Raw genomic sequence first — 19,277 nt, forward strand, 5'->3', positions numbered from 1 at the left:
GTTTTCTGTCTGTATTATCTGTAATCAGTAAAAACTGAAAATTATAGTACACCATGGTACTCTAACCAATGCTACAGTACTCCACGATACCCCACACAGTGCCTCACCACAGCATGATACCCAGATCTACAGTAATACACAGCACTACTGGGCACTATCTATGCTGCACTTCCCAGTACTGCAGCGCACTGTGCTATGCTACCCAACCCTATAGTACTATATGCTATGCTGCCCAATACTACAGTGCAACATGCTACACTTCACAGCGTTACAGTACAACAAGCTATGCTTCACAGTGCTACAGTACAATGTGCTACGCTTCACAGCACTACAGTACAACATGCTATGGTTACCTGCTCTGTAGTACACTATGCTAAGCTACCCAATGCTACAGTACAACATGATATGCTGCGCAGTGCCAGAGTTCACTATGCTACTCAACACTATAGTACTCTATGCTATACTACCCAACACTACAGTACAACCTGCTACACTTCACAGCACCACAGTACACCATGCTATGGTTCTCGGCTCTATAGTACACTACGCTAACCAATGCCACAGTACACCAGGATATGCTGTGCAGCGCCAGAGTTCACTATGCTAATCAGCACTATAGTACTCATGCTATACTACCCAACACTACAGTACAACATGCTACACTTCACAGCATTACAGGACACCATGCTACACTTCACAGCACTACAGTACACCATGCTATGGTTCTCGGCTCTATAGTACCCTATGCTATACTACCCAATACTACAGTACACCATGATATGCCGCGCAGCGCCAGAGTTCACTATGCTACTCTACGCTATAGTGCACTATGCTACGATACCGAAAGCTACAGTACACTATGCTATGCTACGGGTGTAGGAAAGTAGCCTCTTTCTTGCATGGTTACCCCCACTTGTGGCCTGTTTGTGAGTATGTGTCAGTGGGTTTTGCCTGTCTCACTGGGACCCTGCTAGCCACGACCCCAGTGCTCATAGTTTGTGGCCTAATGTGTATGCCTGTGTAGTGCCTAACTGTGTCACTGAGGCTCTGCTAACCAGAACCTCAGTGCTCATGCTCTCTCTGCCTTTGCATTTGTCACTATAGGCCAGTGACTACAGTTACCAATTTCAAATGGCACACTGGAACCCCCTTATACGTCCCTAGTATATGGTACCTAGGTACTTAGGGTATTTGGGTTCCAGGAGATCCCTATGGGCTGCAGCATTTTTTTTACCACCCATAGGCAGCTCAGACAATTCTTACATAGGACTGCCACTGCAGCCTGCGTGAAATAACACACACATTATTTCACAGCCCTTTTACACTGCACTTAAGTAACTTATAAGTCACCTATATGTCTAATCCTCACTTGCTGAAGGTTAGGTGCAAAGTTACTAAGTGTGAGGGCACCCTTGCACTAGTAAAGGTGCCCCCACCTTGTTCAGGGCAAATTCCCCGGACTTTGTGAGTGCGGGGACACCATTACACGCGTGCACTACATATATGTCAATACCTATACGTAGCTTCACAATGGTAACTCCAAATATCCAAATATGGCCATGCAACATGTCTAAGATCATGGAATTGTCCCCCCCCATTCCAAATCTGGTATTGGGGAGCCAATTCCATGCATCCTGGGGAATCCACCATGCGCTCCAACTACTGCCAAACCAGCTCTCTGAGGCTTGCACTGCAGCTACCACTGCTGCCACCTCTCAGACAGGGTTCTGCCCACCTGGGGTCTGGGCAGCCCAGTCCCAGGAAGGCAGAACAAAGCATTTCCTCTGAGAGCAGGTGTTACACCCTCTCCCTTTGGAAATAGGTGTAACAGGCTAGGAAGGGGCAGCCTCCCCCAGCCTCTGGAAGTACTTTGAAGGGCACAGATGGTGCCTTCCTTGCATAAACAAGCCTAGACCGGTTCAGGGACCCCTTCTTCCCTGCTCTGGTGGGAAACTGGACAAAGGAAAGGGGAGTGACCACTCCCCTGTCCATCACCACTCCAGCTGTGGTGCCCAGAGCTCTTCCAGTGTGTCCCCGACTTCATCCATCTTGCTTTGCAAGGTGTGGGGCACTCTGGAGGGCTCTGAGTGGTCAGTGCCAGCAGGTGACGTTAGACACCCCTCCTGATAGGTCCATACCTGATAAGGTAGCCAATCCCCCTCTCAGGGCTATTTAGAGTTTCTCCTGTGGGTTCTCTTCAGATTCTGCTTGTAAGTTTCCTTCAGGAATCCTCTGCAACAATTTCAGACTCTTCTGAGCTTGGATCAACCGCAGCCTGCTCCAAGAAACGCTGTAACTGCAACAAAGTGTCTACAAGAGACACTTTTCTTCAGCAACTTCAGCTCCAAGTCAGCAACTGCAACAGTTTCCACAGTGTGCACGCTCTGGGGACTCCCTGTCTTCCTCCTGCACCAGAGGGACAGAAGAAATCTCCCGTGGAGTGACAGAGTCACTCCCCTGCTCCAAGCAGGCACCTTCCAAGGAAGAGACCGGTACCCTGGGACTCCTCTCACGGCAACGAGCATGCTCCTAAAGACACAGAGGGTGGACATCTTCGACATAGACTATCCTGAGGTCCTGCTGACACAATTTGTAGGAGGTACGACCTTGCCTTCCCCGAGAGCGATAGTACCTCTGTGTACTGTGTCTTCCTCACCTCCTCAGGCCTCTAAACACTCCTTGCAAAATTCCTTCATGCACAGCCTGCGCCAAGGTCCCCAGCACTCCATCCTGTGACGCTCAACTCACTGAGTTGTTCTCCGGCGGCGTGGGACCTTCTTTTGTTGTGCTGCATCAACCATGTTTAGCACCTCCTTTGAACCTGGATCCTGCAACTCCTGGGTGTGCTGGCTGGCATCCTGAGGGCTCTCTAAAGTGCAGAGAGTCCCCTCCTGGGTCCATCCAGTGCCATTTTGACACAAAACGCACTTTGCTCGTAGCCAAGGCTTGTTGGCGACTTCCAACACAAAATCTCAACTGCAACGATCTTCACGTCATGGGACATCTTTTTCATCATGCAGGAACCCACCGGCATCTTCCTAGGGTGCATTTCTGCAGTCTTCAACTAACTGGGGACTCTTCTTTTGCACCCTCTTCTGGGTTGGTAGGGGCTCCTGTCCTTCCTGGAACTTCTTTCAACTTCTGGACTTGGTCCCCTTCCTTTGCAGGTCTTCATGTACAATAATCCAGCAGTTGTTCTTTGCAGACTTGGTTGGCTGCTGCAAAATCCCAAAAACGAGGCATAGTGTGTCCTAAGGAAACTTGCAGTACTTTACTCCTGCTTTTCTGGGCTCTGGGGTGGGGTAATTTACTTACCTTTACTGTATTCTTAGTCTCCCAGCGATTCACACTAATCTTGTCTAGGGGGATTTCATGATTCACATTACACTTTTTTAGTATATGGTTTGTGTTGCCCCTAGACTTATTTACTCCCATTGCATTCTATAAGAGTTCCTAATGTTTGCATTGTTCTCGGACTATTTACTTGTCTAATTTTGGTGTTTAGTGTATATATTGTGTATAATACTTACCTCCAGAAGGAGTATTGTCTCTAAGATATTTTTGGTACTGTCACCCAAATAAACTACCTTTATTTTTGGTAACACTGAGTATTGTCTTTACTCGTGTATAAGTACTGTGTAGCTATAAGTGGTATAGTAGGAGCTTTGCATGTCTCCTAGTTCAGCCTAAGCTGCTCTGCTATAGCTGCCTCTATCAGCCTAAGCTGCTAGAACACTACTACTTCACTAATAAGGGATAACTGGACCTGGTGTAAGGTGTAAGTACCTCTGGTACCCACTACAAGCCAGGCCAGCCTCCTACAACGGTACACTATGCTATGTTTACCAGCAATACAGTGAATTATGCTATACTACCCAACACTATAGTACACTACGCTACTGTACACTATGCTATGCTTTCCATTGCTACAGTGCACCATGCCATGCTAAACTCCACCAGGATACAGTATATGTTAGTCATTTAGATCAATACGTGAATTGAGTGAAAACACCTTGACGCTTTTGAGATTTTCCCCAGTTATCAGTTGTGCTTTGGCACCCTAGTAACACACTGTTAGTAAAAAGGGAGAGCGAGGTATGCAAACAGTGCAGGCTTTGCATAGGTGAACACCCCCCTTGTTATGTCTCAGCTGCACAGAGCATGCGCTGTGCTGCAAGACATTTTGTTTGCAACTCAGTGGGGTTACAATCCGCTCACAGCACACCAGGAGCTGTGTTCATTGTTGTCACTCTTATTTGCAAAGCTCCTGTAGGCTTCCCTTCCTCTCTTGCGTTAGCTCCTCTCTGGAGCATGGACCAAGTAAGTGTTCTTCCCCGTCTTTGTTCCTTCGGCTTCATGCTTCTCCCTACTTTTTATTCACTACTCCACTCTGTGCCACTCCATTCCACTCTACGCCACAACTCCATGCCATTGTACCTCACGTCGCCTCACTCTATGCCACTATACATCACTGTACCCTATGCCACGCCACTCTACTTCCCTGTGATATTCCACTCTACACTACTCCCTCTACTCTACGCCATGCCACTGTGTCATTCCACTTTACACCACTCCACACAGTGCCACTCTACGACACCACAACACTCTATGCCCCTCTACTCTATGCCATTCTACACCACTCCAGTCATGTCTAGTCTACTCCATTCCATTCCACTCTACTCTACTCTACTCTACTCTACGCCACTAACGTTTAGCCATGCTGCACAGCAGCCACACTTCGGCACCTCATGGCTAAAAGACATTGGCAAAGCAAATAGCACTCACATAGGTGAGAACTATTGGCTTTGCCAATGCTTGTTATGTGCATGTAGTAGACAGTAAGTTGTTGATTGGCACACAGAGAAGCCCTCAAGACAATTTTGTGCTCTAAGATCATGTCCTGTTAGACCTTCTGATCTCCAAGTCTACCAGGACGTCACCTTAGATGACACGGACAAAACAATTGACAGACTGCAAAAATGTCATGATGACACTTTATATTAGGTAATATGCCAAGGCTGTGTCAAAACATACTGGAGCGGGAAGGGGCCTGGCACGGTTCTAAAGGGTATGTGCCCGTGCCCTGAGTTCCCCATGTAGCAAGTCTCTGAGTATTTCTGATTTATTTGGCCTCAGTAAACACAACATTTATGAGTATAAATCGAGGAGCTACATAGAAATGGAATGTGAGGCAGAATTTTCCTTTCTGGGAAACACCTCTCCTTGAGTGAATGTCGTCAGCTCATTGCCTAGTAGAGGGTTATAAGTGGTGGCAGTAACTGATTATAGCTGCAGGACAGGCCCCTCTACAGGTGCCTGCACATGGGAGTTACTTACTGCTCTCTCCTGTTACGAATGGTCTGTTGGTCCAAAGCAACCAGGGGCTCTATTACACACAGGGAGCGCTTTCTCTGTTTGTGCGACCTCCCGCCTTAAAACACGTGCGCTGGGCATAATTAGCGAAAATGCACCCTCTTACACTGAATGCATGGCACCCAGGGCAGCTGCGTACCCTTGCTGCCCCCAGGTAAACACAGTCAAGTGAAGCAGCCGCTCAGTGTTTCATTGTGCAGATGGCAACCCGCCTGCACTTTTAAGGGGGATTAGAGATCCTCTTGCAGACATTTGCAGTGAGTGACTGCACCCGCCTGCAAGGGGATGCCTGGGGGGTCCATAGCACCCCTTTCCCCCCCTCCAGAGGGCAGCTATCAGGGGACGCACTATCAGTGCGCCTCCTGACAGCTTCTTTGCCTCTGCACCTGCGTCTATAATACGGCACGGGCGCTGAGGCAAAGGGATTCCCTCATTTGCATGAGGCCACGCCCCCTCTGGTGATGGTGCTGCCACTATGTGTGTGCCGGCGCTATCTGTATTACAGAAGGGGCTTCAATAGCATCTGCAGCCCTTTCTGTAATACCAACGTGCCCCGGGGGTACGCAAAGCAGGCACACATGCCCGTTGCGCCTCCGGGGCACTTTGTATGATGCGGCCCAAGGTCTTTTGTTTCATCAGTGTGATTCACACAATTATGTGCATAGTGATGGACCTGCAAGGAACTGTGCTGTATTTGACTGCTACAACCCTGGAATCCAGCTTTGATCTCCTATGTGTGCATGGTACACAAGGTGGAGGTTGCCTTCCAGACAGCAATTAGTGAATTGAAGGGCTTCAAAGAATTTCTGAAGTCCTTTGAAATGGACCAGGTTGCAGTGCGTGAAGGGTGCCATGGGGGCCCGTTGGAAGTGGAAGTGGCGTCCTTCCCCCCATTTCTATGCCGTTCTTTCTAAGAGGTGTTACCCCAACAGGTTACTGAGTGATTAAGCCTCTCCCTCTCTCTGGTGTGCCTTTGTTTTGGGTCTCTCTGATAGGGAGCTCTGACCTCCACCACCACAGAACAAATACTGTCTCTTGAGCAGTCACAGAGAAAACAAATAAGAAAACAGGAATTGCCAGTGGAACCCACAATATCTGACACTTGATTATAATTCTAGGCAGAACACCCCCAGTCAATGCGCCAGGATTTCTCCTCGACCAGTGCTTTGGGTCCCTCACCAGTGGAGCTCCAGGGTCGGGGCTTTTGACACATAAGTACCCTTGCCACATTTGAGGAAGGAGTCCTGGAAGTTCTGCAACCAGCTGGAGGAATGTGCCCTTGAACCACCTTGGAGGAAAAATCCCACTGATTGCTGGAGGAGTCGGGGTGTCCACTGATTGCTGGAGGAGTGGGGGTGTCCACTGATTGCTGGAGGAGTGGGGGTGTCCACTGATTGCTGGAGGAGTGGGGGTTGGCCACTGATTGCTGGAGGAGTGGGGGTTGCCCACTGATTGCTGGAGGTGTGAATGTGCTTCTGGAGGTACCTTTGTCCAAAATAAAGGCTTCCTACAGGAAGAGGGCTTTGAGAAGCTGTGCAGTAAAACCAGAGGTTGGCATGTTGCAACCCAAGAGAAGGACCTAAACTGCTTAGTTTTGTGATACGACCTGGTGACCTTGGTCCCCTGTAGCATGCGCCACAGAAAGCCACCTCAACATGCACAATGTGAGCACAATGATCTCCAGTTGATAGGAAGAGAATGGAGACCAGAATCAGATGGAACTTCTTGGCCCTGAAAAGAAAAAAAGAAAAATCACACACATTCAGCGGCTCTTATTTCACTCCCAATGCACCATATGGTGGCCTCTTTATTTGGGGACACCAGGATAGCTAACAAACAAAAAAAAAAAGCTAGCTTAAAGACAACCTCACTTTGGCCAAATTATTGTTGTACATGTAGCTTTGGGGGAAATTGTACCCTAGACGTCTTGTGCTGCTTTCATAGTTTTACATGTTTTTGTAACACTACCTTGTAGGCATCAGGGGCAGCCTGAAGGTGGTTTGTTTGGCTCCCAGATAATTGTCTACTTTTTGTCCTCTGCATTTCCATATGTAATATTTACTGGTCATTAAATCGCTTTATCTTGTTGGGTAAAAGCGATGCTGAATAAGAAACAGCTACAGGGTTGATTGAGGTCTAACTCTCTACCCCTCACCACCTACTTCTCAGCACCTTGAGACCCTCACGGGTGAGTAGCGCCCTCTTCACATTTTTGTGATTGATTGATTGACTGAGTAAGTCTCAGACTGCAAAACCTCACTTCCTTGAGGGCCCAGAACAAAAGACTTGTACTCGGTGCACAGTTTTCAGAGAAAGAGCAGTATAAGCGCAGGACACCACAGGTAGAAGGCGCCCTTTGTTACAGTTTGAGCCCAGTAACCTCGCACTGCCCCAGGGCTCCTGAGAAAGTTCACACACATCATAAGACAGCTTGTAACAAGCAGGCGGCTTCACATGGACCCGCGTGACGCATGCACTAATATGTGTCTCCTTTCCAAACTCCTAATACAGCAAAGGTGAATCTCTAGTCAGCCCGGAACGTCCCCTTCATTGCAAACGAGCGTGTACCCTACCCCTGACCTGGAGTGCCCAACTACACGTGAAACTGGGATCCTGATCATTTTGGCCCTGGCATTAGGCACATCTACCATATGAGCAGAGGCGTAAGCCTGTCCCTGGTAATGCAAGGTCCAAAACCTGCTCTGTGACCTGGAGGGACACACAGATCATGCCTTCATAATGGCTGCTGGACTTCTATCTATGCCCTGGGTGAAAGGGGTGCTTTCAATGTATGGAGATTTTGCGAATCAGTAGTTTAAACAGAACTTTGGCTCAGTGTCAAGAAGAGGCGAGTCCTCTCACCACACTCATATGAAGTTTCCCTGTTGTGTGAGGCCCAGAACCATGCACTGACATTCCATGTGGGTGTCAAGTGTGTATTCGCTCGTTAGCTGCTCTTGCTCTGTGCTATCCCCATTGCTACCTTCTGCGAGAACCATCACCTTGCACAAACGCTGTGTCTGAGGAACAGCCAGAAAATTACATTTGAAAGAGAACCTCCCCGAACTAGTGCTGAAACCTTAAGACACTGGATACACACCCCCTGTGTGGAAAATGTGCATAAAAGTGGGAACCAAACCACCCCACGGTTTCCAGTTCCAAGTTCTTCATGACCCTGAAGGAAAATGTTACTTACCCAGTAAGCATCTGTTTGTGGCACGTAGAGCTTTCTCTCCACCTCAAAGGTAACCCTGTTACTAAATCAAGTATAGTAGGATGGATCGTTAAATGTATCCAAACTTTCCATGCAAAAGTCAACAGGTTACTTGCTGTTACCTCTAGAGCACACTCAAGAGATAAAAAGGTGCATCTATGACATTTCTGGTAACATACCCATAGGTCACATTTATAAGGCATCTACATGGTCAACATCCCACTCATTCACTAAACATGATTGTGTGGACATTCCAACATGGCAGCAAGCCGATGTAGGTCAGACCGTGCTACGTACTCTTTTCAAAGTATTGTAACACCCACAGGTCAGCCACCGCCTCTTGGGTGACACTGCTTTACATTCTATGCAGAGGGTGTGAATCTACAGCCACACATGCCATCAAACGGTAAATATTACTTACCCGATAAGCATCTGATTGTGGCATGTAGGGCTGTAGATTCACATGTGCTCACCCACCTAACCGGACACCTGTAGTCATTTTAGTGTTTTAATATACATTTGCACGCATGGTCAATTTTTCTTGCATATTTTTACACTACACTCCATTCACACCCACCTGCAGGAAAACAATCTGATGATGGAGTCCAGGACCATGCACATCACAAGTAAGAGGAGAAGTCACTCTACCTCGTGACTCGAAAGACTTTTCAAACAAAAACTATTTGCAACCTTCTGGACCCAACCCTAGATGGAGGAAGCATGCAGAGCATGTGTAGCTACAGCAACACATGCCATCAAACAGGGAGTGCTCTGGAGAACAGACGAAGCACTGCTTTGTAACCAGGACTGGTGTCTGCATGATGAGGTGAAAGAACAACACCTGAAGGCTGCACAACTTGCTAGAGTTGAGCTTCTGTCTCGCCTCTAGAAGCCTGCCTGCCTCTTCAAGGGGGAATGGAGAGGGTCTCACCCTGACGGAGGAGAGGCTGTCAAGGAGAAGAAGCAAGCTTTTTTACGAATGTGCAAAACACCTTGACATTTATGGCTTCCTTTCGGAATGAAGCCCGAGCCAACCCCTCTTGTACAGGGTCTCCAGATCAAGTCCACTAAGTAACAACATGCTGTCTTTCCCCCTTCAACTTCTCCAAGAGAATCCAGTGGGTGAGCTGCCATTGCCACCAAAGCAGAAGCCTGATCTGTTTGAACATAGCCATAAACTTCACCAAGGTCATACCAAATATTTGGAACTATGTTAAGGGGATCAAATGTTGGCCCATTCATAGTTTGGAGAAACGCACACACCACCACCTGCAATTCCTCCTCCTTGTATGGTGTGTGGGGATCTCTGAACTCTCACTGCTGCTGAACTGTCCAACACCAAGGATATTTCTGAGGAAGCAACACTTCTGAGAACTTTGTGCCTGAGTCCGTTTCTCAATCACACTCTCTTTTTTTGTTCTCTCCACGTGCCTTTTCTTCCAAGCTCGGAACCCCATCCTTCTCATGATCCGCATTACATGTTTAGACCCCTGAGGGATTTGAAGTATCATAATTGTGATGGACCAATTCTTGTAAGTTTGCATTTAGTTCGGATGTGGTCATCTGCCCATCGGTGGACATATCCAGGCAGACAAGTTCTCAGATCATGCAACAGGACACATGGGAGGGAGGACAGGCAGGGAAGGTCGCTTCATGGCAAGGTGTGGGACTTGCTTAGATCACTCCTTAGCCACAGGTTAAAAGAGGGTGCGCCAGGACAAAACCTCTCAGGGCCTTTTCTAGAGAATGTTGGATGGGATACTCAGTCAAAACGTGGAGGATATCCAACCCGCATTTTTGCAAGGGCCATAAACTATAATGCAGTTGTGATACGGCAGGTGGAGCATCCGCCATGTTTGTGACAAAGCATCTCGTCCACCAAGCTCTAATAAGACCCTCAGTCTCTGCTTGTTTTCAGTTTACAACTAACAGTGATTATCTGTACAAGTGGGCACAATAAGGTTGATATATCCCAGTGCTTCAGTGGTGCCTGGGCAATACGCATCACCTTCTAATCAACATCAACTAGCCAATAATCTGAGAACTTTGAACTTTGCTTGCACTGAATATATTCTTGGGGACTTTAATATTGCCTAAAAAGCAACAGTCTTATCAGGCTTTGCTACATAAATATGCAATGTTTCTTTATATGTAGCTTACCACAGCATCCCTCAGTTTTCAATACACAAATATATGTGTTAGTTTGCCAACTGAGTCATAATCATACTGTGAACTTTGGAAGTATGAGAGCCTGTGTTAGCCCTGTCATACATTAAACATGGGATTTATAGGAGCCTTGCTGCAGGATCATTTAACTGCTGAGCTATCTTAACAGTTAGTGAGAGACCAAGAAAGGCTAGTTATCACAGGGTAAATTCCTGTTGTTTTATTCTCAGAGTGGACGAGTGAGTAAGGAGTGATGACAGTTCTTCGGTACTTATCTCAGACCAGCTCAAAGAGATCCACTGCCCACTCACTAAATTAACCTAACTTTTTGGCAGATAAGTGGAATCCAAGGTGTCTTGGAGTTTCACCGCCACAGTTTCACCCCCAGTCCACAAGTCCAGCAGATGAGATGGTCAATTTTGTAAACTGTCAACCAAGAAAATAAATAAATAAAAGCAAGTGTAATACAATTTTCATAGTAACTTGGCCTGATGGGTTACTTCAGTACCCAGAGGAGAATTTCTATAATAATCTGAGGACCATTCAGTCATATATTTCAAGATTTTTATCTCTCGCTGATAGTAAAGTGAAACACAACTTTGACAACACTCATACAACAAAATGGAATGCAACCAGTCTGTGAATCTTCAACTAATATTTAAGACACAGCTTAAGTGTCAATCACTTATTATTTCTATTTCTTGAACGTACCTTTCCAAAGTACATTGAGGAATACAATTACATTTTAAAAAATAATGATCTCACCACATATCCCAGTGGACCGAAAGATAAACAAATACACACTACACTCTCATTCCAGTCTCACTCAACGCATGAGAGTATACCTCATAGCAGTGGAATTAATCATTAGACATTGATGTTGGCACTATTTCAGCTTATTGTTTGTTAAGGCTTCATTCTAAGACTGTTCAAATGTCTCAAAGCGGTGTTTCGACTTGGAAATCAACATCTCAGTGGGACTTCATCAGGACATATTTATGAAAATATTCCCAATAAAAAAAGTTTACTTTTATCAATGCCCATTGCACAGTATCTTCTGTTCTCCTGTTAAAAAAAAACAACAATATGGCGGAGACACAAACTGACATTATAAGGAAGAGTATTCACAGTTGGGTGTGAAATGTTATATTAATACATTTTATGAATCAGACTTTCACCAGCGGTTTCTTGGCACTTGGGGCAAATATCACACAAACATCAAACTGGCACTGCTAAAGGGGCTGAGGAGCTCTGATTCGTCTTCAGGTATATTGTGAAAGATCTAAGGTCAGGTTGCAGTTGTAGAAATGACAGCAGGGAGCTCCAGGTAGAGGGTGTTTGTATGGTACCTTCCCCTGCCTTTTTTCCTGAATCTGGGTGTAGTAGATTAGATGATGAGAAGCGAAGCTCTTGGTAGGAGTGTACTTTTAAATTCTTTTAGTTGTGATCTGAGGGCAGAAGCCTGAGAGAGCCTTAAAGGAAAGGCAGCAAATTTACAATCTTATTCTCTTTTGTAAAGGCAACCAATGTAGGCCATGAACAGTGGTGTAACGTGGGAGTTTCTGGAGATCTCTCTGGCTGCTTGAATTTGAATGCTCTGTAGTCTAGGGAGCAGAGTCTTCAGAAGGCCAATGCAAGTTGAATTTTCATATCCCACTCTGTGGTAAACTAAGGCCATGATTGCTGGCTTTAAAGCTTCCTTAGTAAGAGCCATGGCAACCTGCTTGATCTTCCAGAACATTAAAACTCAAGAAGAAATTACTGCTCCGATTTGGGATTTTATTGATAACTCTCCATCTATATTGACTCCTAGACTTTTAGCCTCTGTTTTGTGAATGGCTGAGAGGTCCATATTGTAAGGCCAATATAGCTGAATCCAGAGACAAGTTTTGTTGTTCAATATCACTTTTTCCACATTAAGTTTACGATAATTGTTCTCATCCATTCCCAGAGATAGCACATAATATTCTGAAAAGTTTCAGGAGAGGCCAAAGAGCCATGAATACCCCTGTGGGACCCCACAATTCATTTGTACTGCAGTGATCTAAAGGAGCCCCTTGCAGACAGTCAGAGTACGGTTGTCCAAGAATGTTTAATCCAGTCAGGAGCAGGGCTTGTAGGCCAGCACCTTCCACACTGCTGATCAGTAAATCATGATCAGCCTATTGGAAAGCTGCAGATAAGTCCAGCAGGACCAATACTGGTTTGTTCTTTGCCCCATCACAGCACATATGGTCAACTACTGAAAGTAGGACAGATTCAGTGCTATGTGCTGGACAGAAGAAGTCAGCTTGAAGAGGATCAAGGAAGTTGGTTGTTTGTAGATGGTGACATGCTGTGGTGCTACATGAGCTTCTAGAAGCTGAAAAGGAAATATCAAAAGGGAGATTGGGTGGTAAATCTACATGAGTGAGGGGTCTTCACCCGGATTGTGTAACAGGGGAATAATGATTGCATCTTTCAATGAGTTAAGGACTATGCCCTTAAGAAAGGATTAATTCAGTAAGGAACACCAGGGGCTTAAGATTTTAGGCAACATTCATTTTTAGGATACACAGGCAGCATGGGTCCAATGGTGATCAGGAAGAGAAATAGATCTTCCTTAATTTGAGACAATGTGTGTACGATAGCGAGACTTCTGTCTGCCCATAATGATAAATTGTAGCTGCGTCTTTTGGAAATGCTGTCTTTGATTTTGGTAATTTCCTCTATAAAGTACCCATGTAATCCTTTACAAAACACTCGTGCAGGACCAATGTCTTTTCTGCCCAACCTGACTTTTTTTTTATTTTCTCTTAAAGATCCCCATGTTTGTTTTTCATCTGTTGGCCTCTCCCCCAACATATTGCCCAGGTGCCAGTTCTAAGTGCTTATTTGTCAAGGGGTAAGCCCTGGCTAGCTAGTGGGTTACCCAAAGTGGCCACAATGGAGCAACCACATTTCCAGCACTGCTGGAGAACTGCATGATTGGTTTGGTCTAACAGAACATTTTTTGTGTCGATTACCCGTGGTATTGCCTGCTAAATCTTTGTGCAAACTCCATAAAGTTATCACTAAGAGACCTCTGCCTTTCATCTGAATGTGTGGTAAGAATTTTGGGTGGGCGAAATATTCCTTTCCATCTGTGGAATTGGCGTAATTTTGGCGACTTACTCTTGAAATGAGGAGTTCCACCCAAATTACGCCAATGGCCGAAGGCGGAATATTTTTTTGTGTGCAATCCACAATGGTAAATTGGCGAGCTTTTAGTGTCCCCTAGCGTAATTTTTGGTCGCTAGGAGGGCATGTAGTGAGATTTTACAACACACATGGGTGGCCACAAGTGTTCGCAGTCAGAAGGCTGCCACTGGAGTAAAAAATCTACTCAAGCTGCAGCAAACTCAACTCAAGTCGCTGCGCCCTCTAGCGTACTGCATGCAGCAGCGGCTCACTTAAGGGTCGGGGAGGCAGGAGGGAATAAACATTAAATGTAATAAAAAAAAAAAAACACTTACAGTCAGGATTGGCTAGGAGCACCCACCCAGGGCGCTCCCAGGCAGACTGGGAGCCTGTGCAGGCTCTCTCCATCCCGACAACTATGTTGCTGGGCTGGAGAGAGCCTACTGCGCATGTGTGTTTGGTGGGCCTGAGATGGCGGCCAAACACAAATCTGCTGGGAAGGGGGGGGTGAGCACTCCCCCCCTCGGTGCACGTCACCCCCGTGGCCCCACCCCTTTCAAAGAAAACAATAGTAAACATAGTTTATTATTGTTTTCTTTAAAACGTTTTGCAGCTGCTGCTGCCGGCGGGGGGCGACGCTCCTTTGCCCAAACGGAGGAGCCGCCACTGACTGCATGGTGCTATTCGTGCTGTTTTTTCCATACGGAACACTCTCCCGGTGCTAAATCACAGTGCAAGCAGCGAAACATGTTTATTTCCACCCGCTGGCAGAACTCTGCAGAGTTTTCTTGTAAGTCCGTGGAACTCTGCGGAGTCAAATATATTTGCTTGTTGGATGCCTAATTGAGGGGATATCACATGCTCCTTAGAGGACCAGCCTCAGGAATATAGACTAGACTTGCGCTCTAGCAGCCACCTTCGAATCATCTGCCTGAATGAGGCTTGACTGCTCAGCCACTGTTAGCACTAGGGAGCTCAGGAAAAAAGGGGGACTTAGCTGCACTTTGCGAATAGTAGTGTCCTGCATTCAAGGCCACTAGGAAGCACATGTGATCTCATATTTTAAACTGCTAGTTAGGAGCAGCTATTCCGCTATGGCGGTGGAGGAGCGTCATCCCCCACCCCACCAGCAGCTGCTGAGCAGCAAAAACTTTTACAACAAAGCAATACTAAACTGTGTTTATTATCGTTTTCTTGTAAAAGGTGCGGGCCAAGGATTGTATCGATTGTATGATGGAACACCTAATGCACGAACCACGCATGCCTGAACAACGCGGTTGGAACAACGACCGCGTTGTTACCACTAATGCCTTTACAACGATTTTTTGTTGTAAAAGCATGCATAGTAAAGGCATGAGTGGGAACAGCATGCATGGTTCTAGCATGCCACCCCCTACTCGCCCCAAAAAACATAACTACGCCGACCCCCCACCCACCGTAAAAACAGTACTACCCGGACCCCTCAAACCCTGCCCCTAAAAACAAAATTACCCCAATACCCCAACCCACCCCAAGCCTTAAAACCTTCCCCAAAGCAAAAACCTTCCCCATCCTAAAAAAAAAAAAAAACTCCCCCACCCGCCCTAAAAATCAAAACTACCCCAAACTCCCGCCCGTCTTAAAAAAAAAAAACTACCCCAAACCCCCACCCCTAAAAACAAAACTACACCGATCCCTCATCGCAGCCTCTAAATGTCGCGCCGCGTGGTGCGGCGCGAACCGAATGTTCGGCACAAGCCGGGCGTTCGGCTGGGGCCGCACAGCGCGTTTCTAAAAAGCGGCGCGCCCCCAGCCTTTCATGCACTTTGAGGCCCCAGGCATTGCATGGGGCCTCGCTCTGTCGTTTTCCACCGCCTTGCTGGGGTCTCCTGACCCCCTTACCTGTTCTTCTTTCTTCCTTCTTGTCCTCTTTCTTTTCTTCTTTCTGGGGTCTTTTTGTTGTACTTTTTTTATGTCTTCTTCCCTTCCCAGGTTACCTTTCTCTTCCCAGCATTCATTGTTCCCTATTCTCTATGGTTTCTATTCTGTTTTGTTCTATGTACCTCTCCCTGTCTAATATGGTGTCCTTTTACTTCCTGTGGGTCACTTCCTGTCTTTTGGTATATAAGGGCTGTGTTTTCTTCATTTCCTTGCGCTGCAACACTTTCTGCTCAGATAGTGTCTTCGCTCCTGATTTCCTCGCCTTTTTGGTTCTGGATTTCATCGCTCTGTGTTTCCTGAATTTTGCTCTTTTTGATTCCTGCTTTTTGTTCTTGTTTTTCAGGAGTCCTCCTGTTTAGAGGTTTTTTTCCCCTTTTGTTCTACGGTTTTTTTTCCCTCTGGCGCTATTTTCTGAAGGCCACGGTCTGTTCTTGGCGTCTCCATCACCTACAGCACCGTGGCTACCAGAAAGAGTCGCCCCTTTTTGGGCCAAAGCCGAACATCGAAGATCCACGCCACTAGATCTGCAAATTCCAGACGCAAGCAGCACGTGAGTCGTGACAGATTGCAGCGCCCAACCATTCCGACGTCCTCAAACACCATGGATAATACAGTGGCGGCTGCTGCAGATTCTGATCAATCTCTTTTGACCACGATTCAGCAACAAGCTCAGGAATTGCAACAACTACGCAATGAAAATGCTGCGTTACGACAGGCTTTGGCTCTCCTCACTAGTGATGTTCCGACTATCTCCGCTTCTACCCCTCGTTTCTCCGGCGAACCAACCAAGCTTCGTGAGTTCCTGGATGCATTAACGGTGTACTTCGCCTTCCGACCAACCCAATTCTCCCACGACAGGACCAAGGTGGGTTATCTCATCAGTGCCTTATCCGGTCCAGCCTTGGCCTGGGCAACCCCGATGGTGTCATCCAATGACCCAGTTTTGTCGGACTATTCCACCTTTGTGAGTCGCTTCAAACAAATGTTCAGTCGACCTGGATTGGAAGCCTCTGCAGAAGAAGCCTTATGCGACATTCACCAAGGCTCACAAGATGTTCTGCAATATATAACCCGTTTTTGTCAGCTAGCAGCAGAGACCACTTGGGTGGAACGTACTCTGGTAACGTTATTTCGCAGAGGACTCAAAGAAGAAATAAAGGATGAACTAGTACATTCTACCAGAGTGGAAGATCTTCGTGGCCTGATGGATCAAGCACTGTCCATCGAATATCGTCTTCAGGACGGAGATTGGAGAAGAGAAGGAGTAGAGGGTTCTCCCAGCCAAGTACCTCACGAGCTGGTCTGCAGCGTTCTGAGGAACCTCGCCCTCCTGCTAGAGACGTCGAAGGGGAACCCATGCAGGTAGATACTACCCGAGGTCCGCTCTCCGCCAGCGAGCGAGAAGACAGAAGCAAGAAAGGGTTGTGCCTGTACTGTGGTTCTGCTGGTCACATAATTCGAAACTGTCCTGTACGTCCGCCCAGGCCATCGGGAAACGCCACTTCCCGTCCTCTGTAAGAAGGGAGGGGACGGGATCTACAGCTATACCTTCCATCAGCTCCTTTAATGACAATACAACCTCCTTGTTCATTTTTCCTGTCTTGTTGCAACTTCCTGACGGTCGTCAAGAAGAGACTATGGCATTACTAGATTGTGGTGCTAGTGGAATATACATGGACCAGACGTGGGCTGCTACTCGCCAAGTTCCTACACAATCTAAAGAAGTTCCCGAACAGGTGCACACCGTGGATGGATCCTTATTATCCTCTGGTCCAGTGGACACCACTACCCTGATGTTAAGTTTACAGATCGGAAACCATCAAGAACACATCTCTTTTGATCTTATCACGTCCCCCAACCATACCATTATTCTTGGAATTCCGTGGTTCATCAGACATAATCCATATGTGAACTGGGTAACCCGGACAGTTTCCTTGTCTTCGCAATTTTGTCATGAAAACTGTTTTGCTTCCGACAAGTATTGGTCACCGAAAAGATCTATAGTCACTGAAAGTATTACTGGTTCTTCCATTAATACAGTCCAAGGAGTCCCTGAACACTATTTGGAGTTTCAAGATGTGTTCCAAAAACCATCCAAGCCTGTGTTACCTCCACATCGAGACTACGATTGTGCTATTCCCTTAGAACCTGGCACAATCGTTCCTTTTGGGAGGATGTATTCCCTCACGGAACCTGAAAAAGAAGTTCTAAAAGAATATCTGGATGACAATGTCCAGAGTGGTCTTATAGTTCCCTCATCTTCTCCGGCCGGGGCTCCTCTCTTTTTTGTACCCAAGAAGACAAAGGATCTTCGTCCTTGCCTGGACTTTAGAGGTCTGAATAAGATAACCATTAAAGACCGTTATCCTTTGCCTCTCATCAGGGACATTCTAGAAGCAGTTTGAGGGGCTCAACGTTTTACTAAACTTGATCTGCGAGGAGCCTATCACCTTTTACGCATAAAAGAAGGAGATGAGTGGAAGACAGCTTTCAGGACCCCATTTGGTCACTTTGAATACAGAGTTATGCCGTTTGGTCTCACTAATGCCCCCGCAATCTTCCAGAGATTTATAGATTCGGTGTTTTCTGACCTTCTGAACCAGACAGTGGTCATTTACCTAGATGATATTCTGATTTATTCCAGAGATCCTGAACTCCATTCGTCCCATGTGAAACAAGTCCTTCAAAGACTCCGGGCACATCAACTATTTTGCAAACCAGAAAAATGTGAGTTCGACAAGACGGAGGTAAAATACCTGGGTTATAATTTAAGTTCCACCGGCATAGCTATGGACCAAGAAAAAGTACAAGCGATTCTAGACTGGCCTTCTCCTTCTTCTATTAAAGAAGCACAATGTTTTTTAGGATTAGCAAACTTTTATCGGCAGTTTATATTGGACTTTGCAAAACAAACTAGCCACATAACACATACCTTAAAGAAGGAGAATTTAACGAAAGGGTTTATCTGGACTGAGGCGGCTGAAACAGCCTTTCAAGGTTTAAAGAAAGCTTTCACACAAGCTCCCATCTTACGGCATCCAGATACCAACAAACAATTTATTGTTGTCACCGACGCTTCTGAAAGAGCCATCGGAGCTGTCTTACTCCAACAACAAGAGGATGATGGTCTTGAACATCCTGTTTTCTATTTGTCTCATATCCTCTCTACAGCAGAACAACATTACTCTGTACTTGAACGGGAATTATTGGCTTTGAAAACAGCCTGCCTAGAGTGGAGACAGTTTCTGATGGGTTCCAAAGAGCCTTTTGAGGTTAGAACAGACCACCGTAACCTACAATGTTTACGAAATTTTGTGTGCCAGAATAGTCGCCAGGCTCGTTGGGCCTTTTTCTTCAGTCAGTATGATTTTTACGTCACCTATATTCCCGGATCTCAAAATATTCTGGCTGATGCTCTGTCTCGTCGTTATCCAGATTGTACTCC

The 19,277-nt window shown here is 46.4% G+C and overlaps 1 protein-coding gene across 2 annotated transcripts in view; it reads right to left on the minus strand.

The window, feature by feature from the left end:
* Positions 1–19,277, minus strand: part of ADGRD1 (adhesion G protein-coupled receptor D1) — a 634,610-nt gene that overhangs the window by 462,823 nt on the left and 152,510 nt on the right. The window lies entirely within an intron of this gene.

The sequence above is a fragment of the Pleurodeles waltl genome, chromosome 11, assembly GCF_031143425.1.
Source record: "Pleurodeles waltl isolate 20211129_DDA chromosome 11, aPleWal1.hap1.20221129, whole genome shotgun sequence".
In the NCBI taxonomy this organism is placed as follows: Eukaryota; Metazoa; Chordata; class Amphibia; order Caudata; family Salamandridae; genus Pleurodeles; species Pleurodeles waltl.